Source organism: Erithacus rubecula (assembly GCF_903797595.1).
Source record: "Erithacus rubecula genome assembly, chromosome: 3".
NCBI lineage: Eukaryota > Metazoa > Chordata > Aves > Passeriformes > Muscicapidae > Erithacus > Erithacus rubecula.
This window is the reverse complement of record NC_136689.1, coordinates 82,799,287-82,812,339: the sequence shown is the minus strand read 5'-3', so window position 1 is coordinate 82,812,339 and position 13,053 is coordinate 82,799,287.

The following is a 13,053-nucleotide window of genomic DNA, read 5'->3' as shown; positions in this document are numbered from 1 at the left end:
TTGCTCCAAAAGGTGAAAGGCAGAGAAGGGCACACCTGTGTTCTATGAAGATAGTAGTATAATTAGACCATAGTGTCTTGACATGTGGTGCATATATACTTATATAGCAGAAATGAAGAACAGAAGCTGAAAATTCAGTAATTCTTTTGTCTTGATTGTGTTGTTGTCCCAGCTGTACTTAGGTAGGGTAATTTTTGCTTTTCAGTGCCTGCATTATCATACGTATTGCAAATAAATCTTTATTTTGTTTTGTTACTACTGCTAGAAACTTGTATTTTCTTCTCTCTCTTTATTCCTTCTTGTCTCTTCCAGCAACATCACAGAAAACTCCCAAGATTACAGTTTCCTTTATGCTTTTCAAAGGTTACAGTTCAGTTGTCATTCTTTGCCCAATCTCCTAGTGTCTTTAAATTCAAATTCTCTGAATCTGCCATGGGGTGACAGGGTGTGAATTATGATGCAATCAAACACTGATTCTTATCAAGTATAAGGCTAGAAGTCAAGTACCATTAAAGGCAAAAATGTGTGAATCATTATGCCATAAGTCACTTCATAATATATTGGGTGATTCTAAATTGGCCTGATGCAGTTCTTTACTTAAAAAAACAAACAAACAAAAAAACAAAAAAAAAAAAAAAAAAAAAAAACCCAACCAAAATATAAAGAAAGTTTAGGAATAATTTATTTTAAATTATTTTGAAATTACTTTATTCAATAAAAATTAAATGGGTTAAAATTGCGATAATGCGTTCTCTATTTTAGGTTAACACTAAAAAGTCTACAAATGGATTTAGCTGGAAAGGAGCATAGATGTGCATTTTTAAAGCTAATAGAATCACTGTGTTGTGGAGAATGTGAGTCATGGAGTGATTTGGGTTGGAAGGCATCTAAAGATCATCCAGTTTAATTTCTCATGCCATGGGGACACCTTCCACTGAATCAGGCTGCTCAAAGAAAGCCCCATCCAACCTGACCTTGAACACTTTCAAGGCTGGGGCATCTACAACATCTTTGGAAAATCTGTCCCAGTGTCTCACCACTCTCACAGTAGAGAGAATCTTCCTCATATCTACCCCATAATTACCCTCTTTCAGTTTGAAGCCATTCCTCATTTTCCTATCACTACATTCCCTTGTAGAAAGTCCCTCTCTGGCTTTCTTGGAGGCCTTCTTTAGGTCCTAGTAGGCTGCTATAAGGTTGTCAGAAAACCTTCCCTAAATTCTTTCAAAATTGTACCATTAAAACTCAGAAGCAGAAATATATGAGGATTGTGAGCATCTAGTCAAATATAAGTAGTAAAGACAATTGATCCTGCAGTCTTTTGTTACCATTTGTTCTTGCAGTGGCTGTTCAGATGTTGATCAAAATCACTTTATAATATAGAAGTGTGTGGTTATTTTCTATTGGTAAAAGCACTATTCTAAGAAAAAAATAAATATTTAGAGCTGTGTAAGAGCTAAACACAGGTAGTTTTTATGGGTGATCCCCATATACATGAAGCCAAAATGTGTTGACTTGCACTGTTCTTACTATGGGAGCACTTGCATTCTCAGTGAATGTGTTCCAATTCCTGACATTCAGTAAGTGGTGGAAGCATGGTTAATAGTAAAATAACAGTCCTCCATCTGAAATAGAGAAATCTTTATTTTCACCACTTTTACTTTAAGAAAAAAAGTAATCAAAGTTTATAAAACTCCCTTTGGAGGTGTAATACCCAAGACTCATTTTCATGAAGATGCTTCCTTAATTTTATATATTAAAGGTCTATTTAAGCATATCCTTCCCATTCTGACATTTGGATTTAGAAAACAATGGCTCCAAAGCTTGTCTAACAGCTTGTCAAATGTTCATACCATAGAAACAAGGGAATATTGTCACATTACATCTAGTTCTGGTTTTGCCTGCGCCAACATCAAATCACAGCACAAAAATCTGAGTTAGAGTTAGAAATGAGATAAAATAAATTTTAAAAATTTAAAATTAATTTAAAAAATTAATTTTTAAAAAATTGAAAGAATAAGATGTTTTTTTATGGTTCTGGCGAAGTAGGCAATGGTTATTGCATTGTCCCATCACTGAGGCCAGATTCTGAGAGATGTCATTCGTTTAATATTCCAAGATAATTTAATGTTCTTGAGAAATTTTTTAGATGTTTTTCATGTCTGTTCTCCTATGGATGTATTTTCTGGTTAATAGATTTTATCTAATTACTGAGAGTGAAGATACAATTTTGTGTGCTGGGCTTTTAAATTATGCAGTTCCACTGCTATTGTGACTACGCGTACTTTGAGCTCCTTCTTATTTTTTCCTTTCTCTTGTCTCTGGGCTTCTGAACACTAATTTTCATTTTGGAAAGGTATTGTGTTGCTAGACCTGGTGTTTGCAAGACTACTCCTTTGCAATTGTATTGCCAGCTCAGAACTGAGCATCAGGGGGAAAAAGTGAAAAGTTGGAGGTGGGTACAAGTATCCAGAAGCTTAAACATGGAGGATGGGTTTTAATGGAATTTCGAAATGTACTTATTTAGTTCAGGTTTTGGTTTTGAGATATTTAAAAGGAGTAACTCAACTGGCCTATTAGATTAGTTATTTATAACATCTTCAATTTATATTTTGCCATATGTGAATTTTCAGCTGTGCTATTATAAGAATTCACTTCACAGTATGTTTGTTTTTTACTGTGGCACCTATAGTCTCTTTTTTTGTTCAGCAGCCAACCTTTCTGGATTCAGGGACTTGTCCTGAAGTCCCTGACAGAATTTCATAAAATTAATTTAATAAATTTAGTATTGAAATACGTGGGGCTTTTTGGTTGTTTGTTAGAGCGCTATTGATAACAGACAAGATAATAGATATGTGTATATACAGAAAGTAGGTCTGTGTAAGATTTGTGTCCTTAGACACTGGATTAGAGAACAAAGACCCCATCAGAGTTTGCCATTCTCTAATGGTTGCTCTTACCCCTTAGAGAAATAACCAGCTGGCTGACAGTTCAGATGGACACAAAGCACATTCAGTGCTGATCTCTCCATTGGCAAATTTGAGTCGTGGGATGTGTGTTGGCTTGGCTGTGTCAGAGATAAATGAGTGAAGTTTTTGATTCCTACCTGTTGAAATATAGCCCAGGTACTATAAGCTCAGTTTGTAAGAAGACTGCTTACCTTCATGGGGTTATTAACTAGGAATATGTTCTTTCTCTCTCTCTCTCCTTAGAGAGCTCAATAAAGAATTGTTGGGCATTAAAAAGCAGGCTGTTTTTGAATAAGAAACCTGAATAATGATCCTGAAGTTGTTATTTTTATGCAAATATAGTTATTATGATGAGGATGAATATATAAATTAATGAAGCCTGATATAGAAATAAGAATTAATCCAGCAAAAGCTGCAAAGAGTGTTTTTAATCTTTCAAGGGAATTGCAGGTAATTTTAAAAATTATTTTCGTTATCTTCTTACTTTTTCTCACTTCAAACTCTTCAGAGAACAATTTGGCTCTTAATGTCCAGCTGAGGAAGCATAGAATAAAACAATTCAGTAAAATCCAAGTATTTTACAGTCTATATAAACTAAATAAAATTGTGATTACAATAAATCGTGGTTCACCAGTCAGGTTCAGATTTATTGTGTAGCTTTAAACGGTAGTTGCCTATGATAAAACTTATTATCTGTAGTCCCAGCCAAATTGAAAGAACTCATGCATCTGTTTCTTCAATAGAGATTCCTCAGTGTGAGCCTTCTGTTCCTTGCAGGTGATAAAGGGTTCCCTTGAAAAACATGCAAAATTTATCTACCAGTAGAGTTAGTGAGGATGTCTCTTTTAACAACTGAGAGAACAACACTGAGAGCATCTGTCCTGGTTTCAGCTAGGATAAAGTTAATTTATTTTCAGTAGCTGTTACAGTGCTGGTTTTTGGATTTGGAATGAGAATGGTATTGATGACACATTGATGTTTTGTTTTTTTTTCCTGTTGTGTTTATCCTAGGTCAAGGACTTTTTTCCTGTCTCGTTCTCTGCCATTGAGGAGGTTTGTCAAACAAAAAACAAACTCTGAGGGAGCACAGCTGGGACAGGTGAGCCAAATGAACCAAAGGGATGTTCCATGCCATAGAATGCCATGCCTTATGAAGTATATAGTATATAAACTAGGGTAGTTACCTGGAAGGGTGGCCAATCTGAGTTCAAGAGCAGGGATATGGCATTGCTCATTGGGTGGTGGACACTTGCATTGGGCACCACTTCTTGTTTGGTTGGGTTTTTACTATTTTTTTTTTTTTTTTTTTAAATCATGATTATTAGTATTATTTTACCATTGTTATAAATGCCTTTGTTTTCAATTATTGAACTGTTCCCATCTCAACATACACGTTTTACTTTGATTCTTCTCCTCATTCTACCAGGATGGTGTTTTTAAGAGGGAAGGTTGAGTGAGTGGCTCTGTGGTGTTTCATCTCCAATTTGGCTTAAAACAATGACAGCATCTTAAATTCCTTCCTTAAATTCTTGTTTATACACTTCTGATAGTTCTCGTTTGTTTTTTTCATTCAATATCAAAAGAATCTAAGAAGATCAAAACATGTCTGTCTCTATTCACCCCAGTGTCAAACATTCAGTGATTTCTTGTGGAGGCTGCTCTTTATTGGATCCCCTTGTAAAGGTAAAATCACCTGAGATATATACATGGCAATAGGGTGCTGTCCTTCTCGAGGGAACTGTCCTTACAACTGTGTGCTAGTCCACTTGTCTCTCATTTAATCTATGTTTTCTTGGCTGCCCAGAAAGGAGGATGATGATTATTGAATACTCTTTCCAGGAAAAATCAAATCAGTGTTTAAAATATCTTGATGTTGAATTAGTTACAAGGGTTGAATGACGTAGTATAGCAGTTAATATTTTTTTTTTTTTTAAAGAAGCAAACTATGGTTTTAACTGGTTGTAGACAGTTGTGTAACATACCATTCATATACTGTTTATGATGCATTTTTATTCATTCTGACAAGGACATCTGCTGGAACATATTTTGTCTAGTTCTCCCTTTCCTACTTAGTGAAAGCATGAATTCTTTTCAGTTCTAAAATGCTATCACTGGATGATAAGGGTACCCTGCTTTAGCTGTTTGGAATAGGAGACAATGACAGCAGACACTCATGATGTTTTAGCAAATAGTGGTACTTTCAGCCCAACTTTAAAGTATGTCTTTGATTCATTCTAAAATATCCTTGTCTTAACAGACTGAGTATATGTGCATGTTCACGCACTTTTTGTTTTAAGACCTGTATTTGTTTCTTTAATAATGTTTTTTTCTTTAGCTGTAGATTAGAAGTATTTAAATATAATACTCTGAGTTTGAAAAATGGGAAGATATTGTAGTTAGAAATTTCATTAAACATATTAATTTCTGTTTCCCTTTGTTTAATGCCTATTTTTATATCTGAATTTATGCCATAAGATTTAGCACAGGAAAGAAAAATTAACTGTTTTCAGTCAAGTGGGTTCATAACTGCCTTTGTTACAGTGGTTCTACAGAGGTCAAACTGTAGCACAATGACCCACCACACATTTCACTACTCAAAGTTCTTGTTGAGAGGGTTGATATTAGGCAGTTGTGGTTGATAGAATACTTTTCCTAGCTGGACAACTGTGCTGCCAGAAGCACAGTGCATTTTCTTGTTTCTGAGTGTAGCGCACACACACACATTTCCAACAGATATGAGGAACACTGGGTAAAAAACTGACTGGTCACATTTTAATACCAATGGGTTAAAACTGATATAGGTGCTAAGCTGAGCTGGAGAAGGCAAAGGCAGTGTTGCTATGGAAGGATGTGAGAGAAATCTGGCTTGTATTTAGTGGTATAAAGATGGAGAAAATGTATTCTGAATATCCTGAATTCATCAGTGCACCAGCTGCTGCAGAAGAGAAATTCCTTAGGCAAAATAACAAACTTAGGAGATAAATAGATATAACATAAGCATTAACACATTTTTAAGCTGAAAACTGGAGAAGTATGGTGACAGAACAAAAATAATAATTGTGGAAAAATGAATTAGATATGAGCATCTAAATGATTTCTAAAATCTATTGGAATGGGCTCTGCTATGCCTTTCCATTATGACTACCTGCAAATATCAGCCTTGTTGAGAACTGTGTCTCTCCTGAGCTCACACAGAACATACAGAGTTCATACAGACAAAAACACATAGGATACTGAACTCTCTGGAGGCTCTGCAAAAATTAGTGTGAACAGAATCCCAATGATATACACATATAAAGTGAACTGCTTACACCTTATATGTTGCTTTGTAACAACCTCTGCATGACACCTAGAAAAAAATTTAGCAATAAGTAACAAATAGCATGAAAAAATCACTACACAGGGGAAAATTGTCATGAAAAGAATATTCAGCTGGATGAATGGATAAGCAAAAAATTTTGCTGGTGAATGAAAGACTTTGATTATGAAGTCACAAATGAAGTTTTAAAGGAGATTTGTTCCTTGTTTAGGCAGTGGTTAATCGTTTTTTCTCAAAGCAACAAATATAAAGCCTGAATTTATCGGAGTATTGATGTGGCTTCCTCTAAAGGAAGTTTGTCTTAGGTGAGATAAATGACATAGACTAAAAATGGGCTCTTTCTAAATGTAGTGTTCTAGTAATTTAAAAATGATTGTGTATTTTGACATGTGGGAAAAGGCAGAAGCAGGGACTGTGGTGAGGATTATTGATTCCTGCAGAAGTGAGTACTTCCTAAACAATTGTACTAGTAAAAAAAAAGAAAGAGAAATCAATCAAAGAAGTTGAGAATTTGTAAAGAAAACTACCATTTCTTATTCAACATATTAGCAAAGTTCTATCAACTTGAACAATGGCACCTGCACACACAGGTGTTGCTTTTCATGCTGAGAATTTGGCTCTCTGGTTATAGTACTACATAGCAGTGATATTGATGTTCACATAGTACTGAACAGTTAAGTATTCCAAAACACTTTCTGTCCCAAGTCCTTTCATTTACCTCCTTCAAGGCATGAAAAGCCAAAAATAAAAACTATGTCTTTCCCCATGTTTTACAGTGGCTTTCACTTAGGTTTTTCTTTTTAAATGCTTAATTCTGATAGAGTTTTCCTATGGCAACCATTTACTTTACACTGGGTGATTAGATGACCTGGAACCATGGATCAGCTGAGAAATAATTTTGTTTCAAAGCCAAACTACTCCCTTTTGGACTTCACACTCTTCTGTTATCTTAGATTCCTCTGCTTCCATTTGAGTTTTGTCTTCTACCTTATTTTCACGTTTTTCCTCCTGAGTCTGGACCGGTGAATTTTAGTGCTTGGATGTTTTTTCCAAGTACTATTCATGGCCTCGTGACTATGCAATTGAATACTTTTGAAATTCATCTACTCTATTCTTAATTTCATTTTGTATGGGCTTCCTGATACCTTCTTTTTTACTTCTTATATCTTCTGGTAGCAACTATTTTCTTTCCTTCTTTTTTTTTTTTTAAACTTTTTAAAAAACAGATTTAGGATATACGAATAAAGTTAGGCATTGTTTTCCAAGGGAATAGCTTTATTCTGGGGAAAAAAATGCAGTTTTAGCCAATACAAAACTTTGCAAAATTGGGTGAATACTTTAGGACCTTCAATTCAAAAAGTAGTTCCACAGTAACATTTTTTGAAGTAGATCCAAATTATTTCACTGGATTCATTAGGGACTTAACAGCATGTACAAAAACATTTGGAGAAGCTATCTGACTCTTTTCAGAAGTTGTAGTCACTGAATTTACTCATTCTTCCAGGTATAAGAAGATGCATAAAAATGAAGAAAGATAGCTTTGAATGGGTTTTTCCTGTTCTTTCCGGTTGAAACTGTTCTGTATTATTAATTGTATTCTTATACTTCAGAAAATATCAAAGGAATGGTAATCTGTGAGGTCAGAATACCTGAGCTTTGGACCTTATTCAAAGAGTATTTAGATGGATGACATAAAGTAAGACTGTTTAAAATGGAGACAAACATGCGCCAGAAGACCTGACATTTCAAAGTTTGGGGAAAATTTCTGAAGGTGGGAATTTGTAAACTAGAGAGAACATTATAACTCTCCTCTCTGAAAGTTTTAGATGTGGCTCTTGGGTGTGCAGGTTTATCTCTTTGTATATCACCTAGTGCTCCACTTCAACCAAAAAATGAAAAGGTAATGAAATAATTTCTCTCTAAACTTATAGAAACTTACAGTTTTAAATGCAAAGTATTATGTCAAATCTTACTTTTGGCTGTGCATGAAATACATTTTCAGTACTTTGGCCATTAAATAATAAAAATCAGTCATCCATTGAGCACAATCTAGAACCAAAAGATCAGATCTGTTATCATCTTTGTCAAATTCTTCAAGTGATTATGTCAGCAGCAGCCCTGTTACCTTCATTAGAGCTTTAGCCATGTATTATATCAAGCTCGGGTGTCTGGAAAGAAAATTCATCTCCTTTAGCAACAGTACTTGGCTGGAAATTGACTTTTAAATCTCTACCTCCATCTCATCTCTTGGCTGAGAGATCCCAGTGTGCATGCAGTAAATATAACAAGATAATTATTATAGTGGCTAATTTCTTGTTTTTCAGAGGGAGCAACTTTGGAAAGCTTGTTATTGCTATGAAGGCAAGCTATAATATTCTCTTTTCTTCTATGGTAAATATAAAAACCACTTTCTATAAAAATATACATAATTCTCAAGTCTATTTTTTCTATTAAAAAAGGTATTCACAGAACTTGTAGCAGAATGGATTTTCTTAGCTAGGTTGCTGATGGCATAAGCCATAAAGTAGCAATCTATGTTCATGGGTCAGTGAATACTTTGTGACTGGAGATATATGAAAGTCTGCTGAGAGAGCACATCACACCCTATGCTCATTCTAACATCATTCAGTTATTTTTGAGAGGTGAGAGATTTCTATTTTCCCTATCATACCTTTTTATTATTTTTAACACCAGCTTTCTGAACATGCCCTTTTCATCTCACCCTGTGTCCTTGTTCTTTTTTATTTGCCAGGAGAGGTGGCTGTGTGGAAGGAAAGATACAAAAATGCAACAGTGACAGGATGTTGATACAGACTGTAATTTAGATAATGAGATGCTCTCTCTGTCCTCTGCTCCCCTTTCCTGTGTGCTTTAATACCAGTGTATTATACAAATAACTTTACCCATGTTACCTAGAAGATGGTTTGATAAGCCTTCCTCTTCCTCACTTAATCTCAGGGAATTTCTCACTGCCAGTCGTGTGACAGGCAGACCTTTGTTTATGCAGTCAGGTAGATTGAAAGAACTGCCTGTATTCTGATATATTCAATTTGGTTACCAGAATGTCTGATCATATTTGGATCATTTATGTGTCATGGGATCCTCCTAGTTTACACTCCAGATGCTTGCTTTTTCTGGCCACAAAGCTATCAGAATTGTGGCTGTTTTTATTTTCTGTTTTAACATTTGAACAACTACAGAAAATGCTTTCTTTTCTGTTGTGCTTTAATATATTCCTAGACCACACAGATATATGGTAATTATCTTTATGCAAGTAAAAGTTCCCAGTCTTCTCGAAAGAAAAATTCAGACTAGATGGTATTATTAGTATAATAATAGATTTTTATTTAGATATCCATCAGTCACAAATGTAATGGGAAATTCACATTTAATACTTAGTCCTAGATGAGAAAAGAGCTAAATGCTCACCCTTTTCATTGTTAATTGTAAAAATGTTGTGTTCTTATCAATTCTTTTAGTGGAGATAAAATAAAGGAGGGCAGATTTTGTAGTGGGTGGGTGACACTTAATCTGAATCAGAGGTGGATCTTCCAGTACCATTAAAAATTGCAGAGTTTGGATTTCAAAACTGACATAAAACTTATTTTTCACACCGAAAACCTATTGCATGTAATATATTAACTCAGCTATTGTTAGTTTAGTTAGGTGGACTCTGCTTTACACAAGAAGAATCATGATAGATGTGCTATTTAGAAGTCCTAAATTAAAGTGCATTAATAAATATTTCTAAAGTGATTATACATCTTCATACACATGGACAATTATTTGACAAAATGGACCATGCTCCTTGTCAACTAGGTCAACATATGCACAGAATGATACAGAATTTTTAATCTTAGGGTTTATTATTTTTCTGAAGAGTTAAGTCTCTAAATAAAATATATCTGACATAATCTATATATTCTTTTTTAATATTCTGAATGTCAATATCATGTTCTAATCAATGTCTCTGATAAGATCTGATTCTACATAAACTAAGCTAACTTAAAAATGGCTCAAACAAATTGCTTTTTCATCATATAACTGACAATTTCTGAAGAAATATCTATTGCTATGCTACTATTTTGCTTTTAAATTTTTTTTATTCAGTCTCTGTTCAGAGGTAGGGATTGTCAACTCATAGAAGCAGAGAAGTAGTATACAAAATAATTAGCAAGATGATATATACAAGTATTGCAAATTCTATGTTCACCTTAACTCTTTCTAATTCTTCTCTTTTTTTCCCCTTCAGAAATGGTTTTATTTCAGGAAGTGGAATTTCCATCAATTCTCCCTGCCTTAAGAGGGTTTTGGATCAAAACTCCATGTCAGATCTAACTGCTATTTTTTAGAAGGGCCACCTGAGTTGACACAAGGAATATGAGTGTCATTTGAAATATCCCAGACTGGTATAGTTCAACACCTGAAATGGAGCATTTTAGCACTACTCTCCTATACATTCTGTTCTGTATTTTATGTATTTTGCATTTATGTTTACAGGTTATAATACCATGCATAGGCAATGAGCTCACATTTTGGAAAATATTTTGTGGGCTAATTTAGTTTAGGTCAAATGTTTAGACAAGATCCAAGTAATAAAAGATTTTAATGAAGGATTTCTGCTGATTTTGGCCAAATCCTTGAACTTTTTATGGTTGAAAATTTGTCTGATTCTTTTTTTTCTGTGTATTTTTAATGTAGCAAAAGTATTTGGAGCACTGCAAAATTTTCTGTGAAGTTAAAATTTATATTTTTTAGTTTTAAGTTTTACACTTTTTTTTTGAAATCCACATTTTTATGAAATTCATCTGGATTGTCATAAAGATTTGAATTCATAAGGTAAACGAGCTTGTTTTATAAAGTAATATTTTTGGGGAAGAGGAGGAGCAGGAAGTGGTGCTGTATTCTGTGCCAATTACTCTGAGTTGCAGAAAGAGAAAAGGCTTCCTTTCTTTGGGAAAGGGGATGGAGAAAATGAGAAAGAAGGTGGTTACTTGTGAAGCACCTAGCAAGGGAGACTGGAAGGAGATATTTTGGACCAATTATCCAAAGCACACAGTTTCATAATAATGGAGAACATCACCTAGAGGAGAAACTATTTGGAAAAAATAGAGCCTACAGCAAGCTTTTGCAAGTTCCTTATAAGAGTTTTCTCATACAGAAGTAGCAGAATCTCCAGGCCTTTCTGTCATTGGTTGACTACTAATTTTGGGCTTACTCTTACCTTTTCAAGTGAACAATTTTAATCTATTTTGAGAAAAGACAAGTGGAAGAATATTAAATAAATATATAAACCTACAGAAAAAGAAAAGCTCAACCCAGTATACTTTAAAAAGACAACTATAACAAATTAACAAAGACCTAAAAAATGAATCCTCTAAGAAACAAGCACATGGATATAGGGAGTTCAGAGCAGCTGAAGCTCCTCTGAAGTACAGTAATGGTGTTAACTTAATTGTTTGCACTCCAGAGTAAAGGTAATGCACAGAAAAGGAAAGTAGGTAAAATTATATATGCATGAAGTAGGAACACAGAAACAAACCCTGAACGACTGAGGCACAAGTGGAAACCTGGCTATTAGGGAAATGAATTTTATAGAGCCCAACAGCAGGGGTATGTTCAGTTCCACAATGGCCTTTCATAGGACTGGTGCTATTTAATTCTTTCATGTACATGTTGGGTTTTCAAAAGAAAAGCTTTTTTATTAATGCACAAATTATTCCTCTCAAAATGAATAATGCTGGGAGAGAAAATTAGAATTCAAGCTGATATTGCCAATTTACAGAAATGTCCTAAAAATATGGTGAAATCCATTAAGGTCAGCACAAAATTTCCTGCTAAAGTAGGGCTAATTGATTGTGCAAATGCAAGGTAGCTAGGTAGCAGCTCTGCCAAGTTGGATGCATCAGAGCTGAACTGTGAGTAAGGTGTTGCAGACAGAGAAAGGAAAAGGTGATACTGTATTGGGAAGAGCTAATAATATTGTTTTCAGATATGTGAATCCATCCACCCCCTGCTTTTGCTGTCTGTAAAGCTACAGTTGCAGAACTGCTTTCAGTTTTAGGCACTGCTATGCAAGGAATGCATCTTGGATTATTGAATTAAAGACTCATCACCACATATGGGCACAAAGAATAACAGAAAGATGGTTATAGGCAGGGGAATTCTAGTAACCCTGATAGAGGTATGAGTTTCTGCCTGGCTCTTCTTCTCACAAAGAAACCACCAGCTCTTGTGCCAGCATGAATCAAAGGGACTGGTTTTTCTGAACATCTTTTGAGACTCTAGAGGCTATTGCTTAGGAGGTATGGGCCTTGTTGTGGAAGCAAAGGGAAAGGTATCTCAGCATTGAATATGACACTTACTAAGAGAGGTCTAAGGAAAGAATAAAAACCAGGAAAACTCAAGGAATCTGTGAGGTTTGGGGAGAAAGAAGCTTGGGAAAATTGAGAGGATAATAAAATGAGGCTGTTGTATGTAAGCAAGTTGCTGACCAGTGTGCTTGTCTAGCTGTGCCCAGAGCTTCGTCATTGTACTCTGCACTGTCTTCCTGTCTGGCTTGGTTTTAAAATATTTTCCAGGGTAAAAAAGCTGTTTATTTTCAGTGCACTTACCTCTATGGAGGTCAAAGTGCTAGAGACTTAAATTGGACCATGAAGGGCCTGTGTGGTTTTGGAACCAGTAGCTGAAGAGACCCAAGTGTGTCCACGCTGTGTGGGTGTCTATGTCAGTATGTAATCACTAGTTGGAGCCAAACTGGTAGTC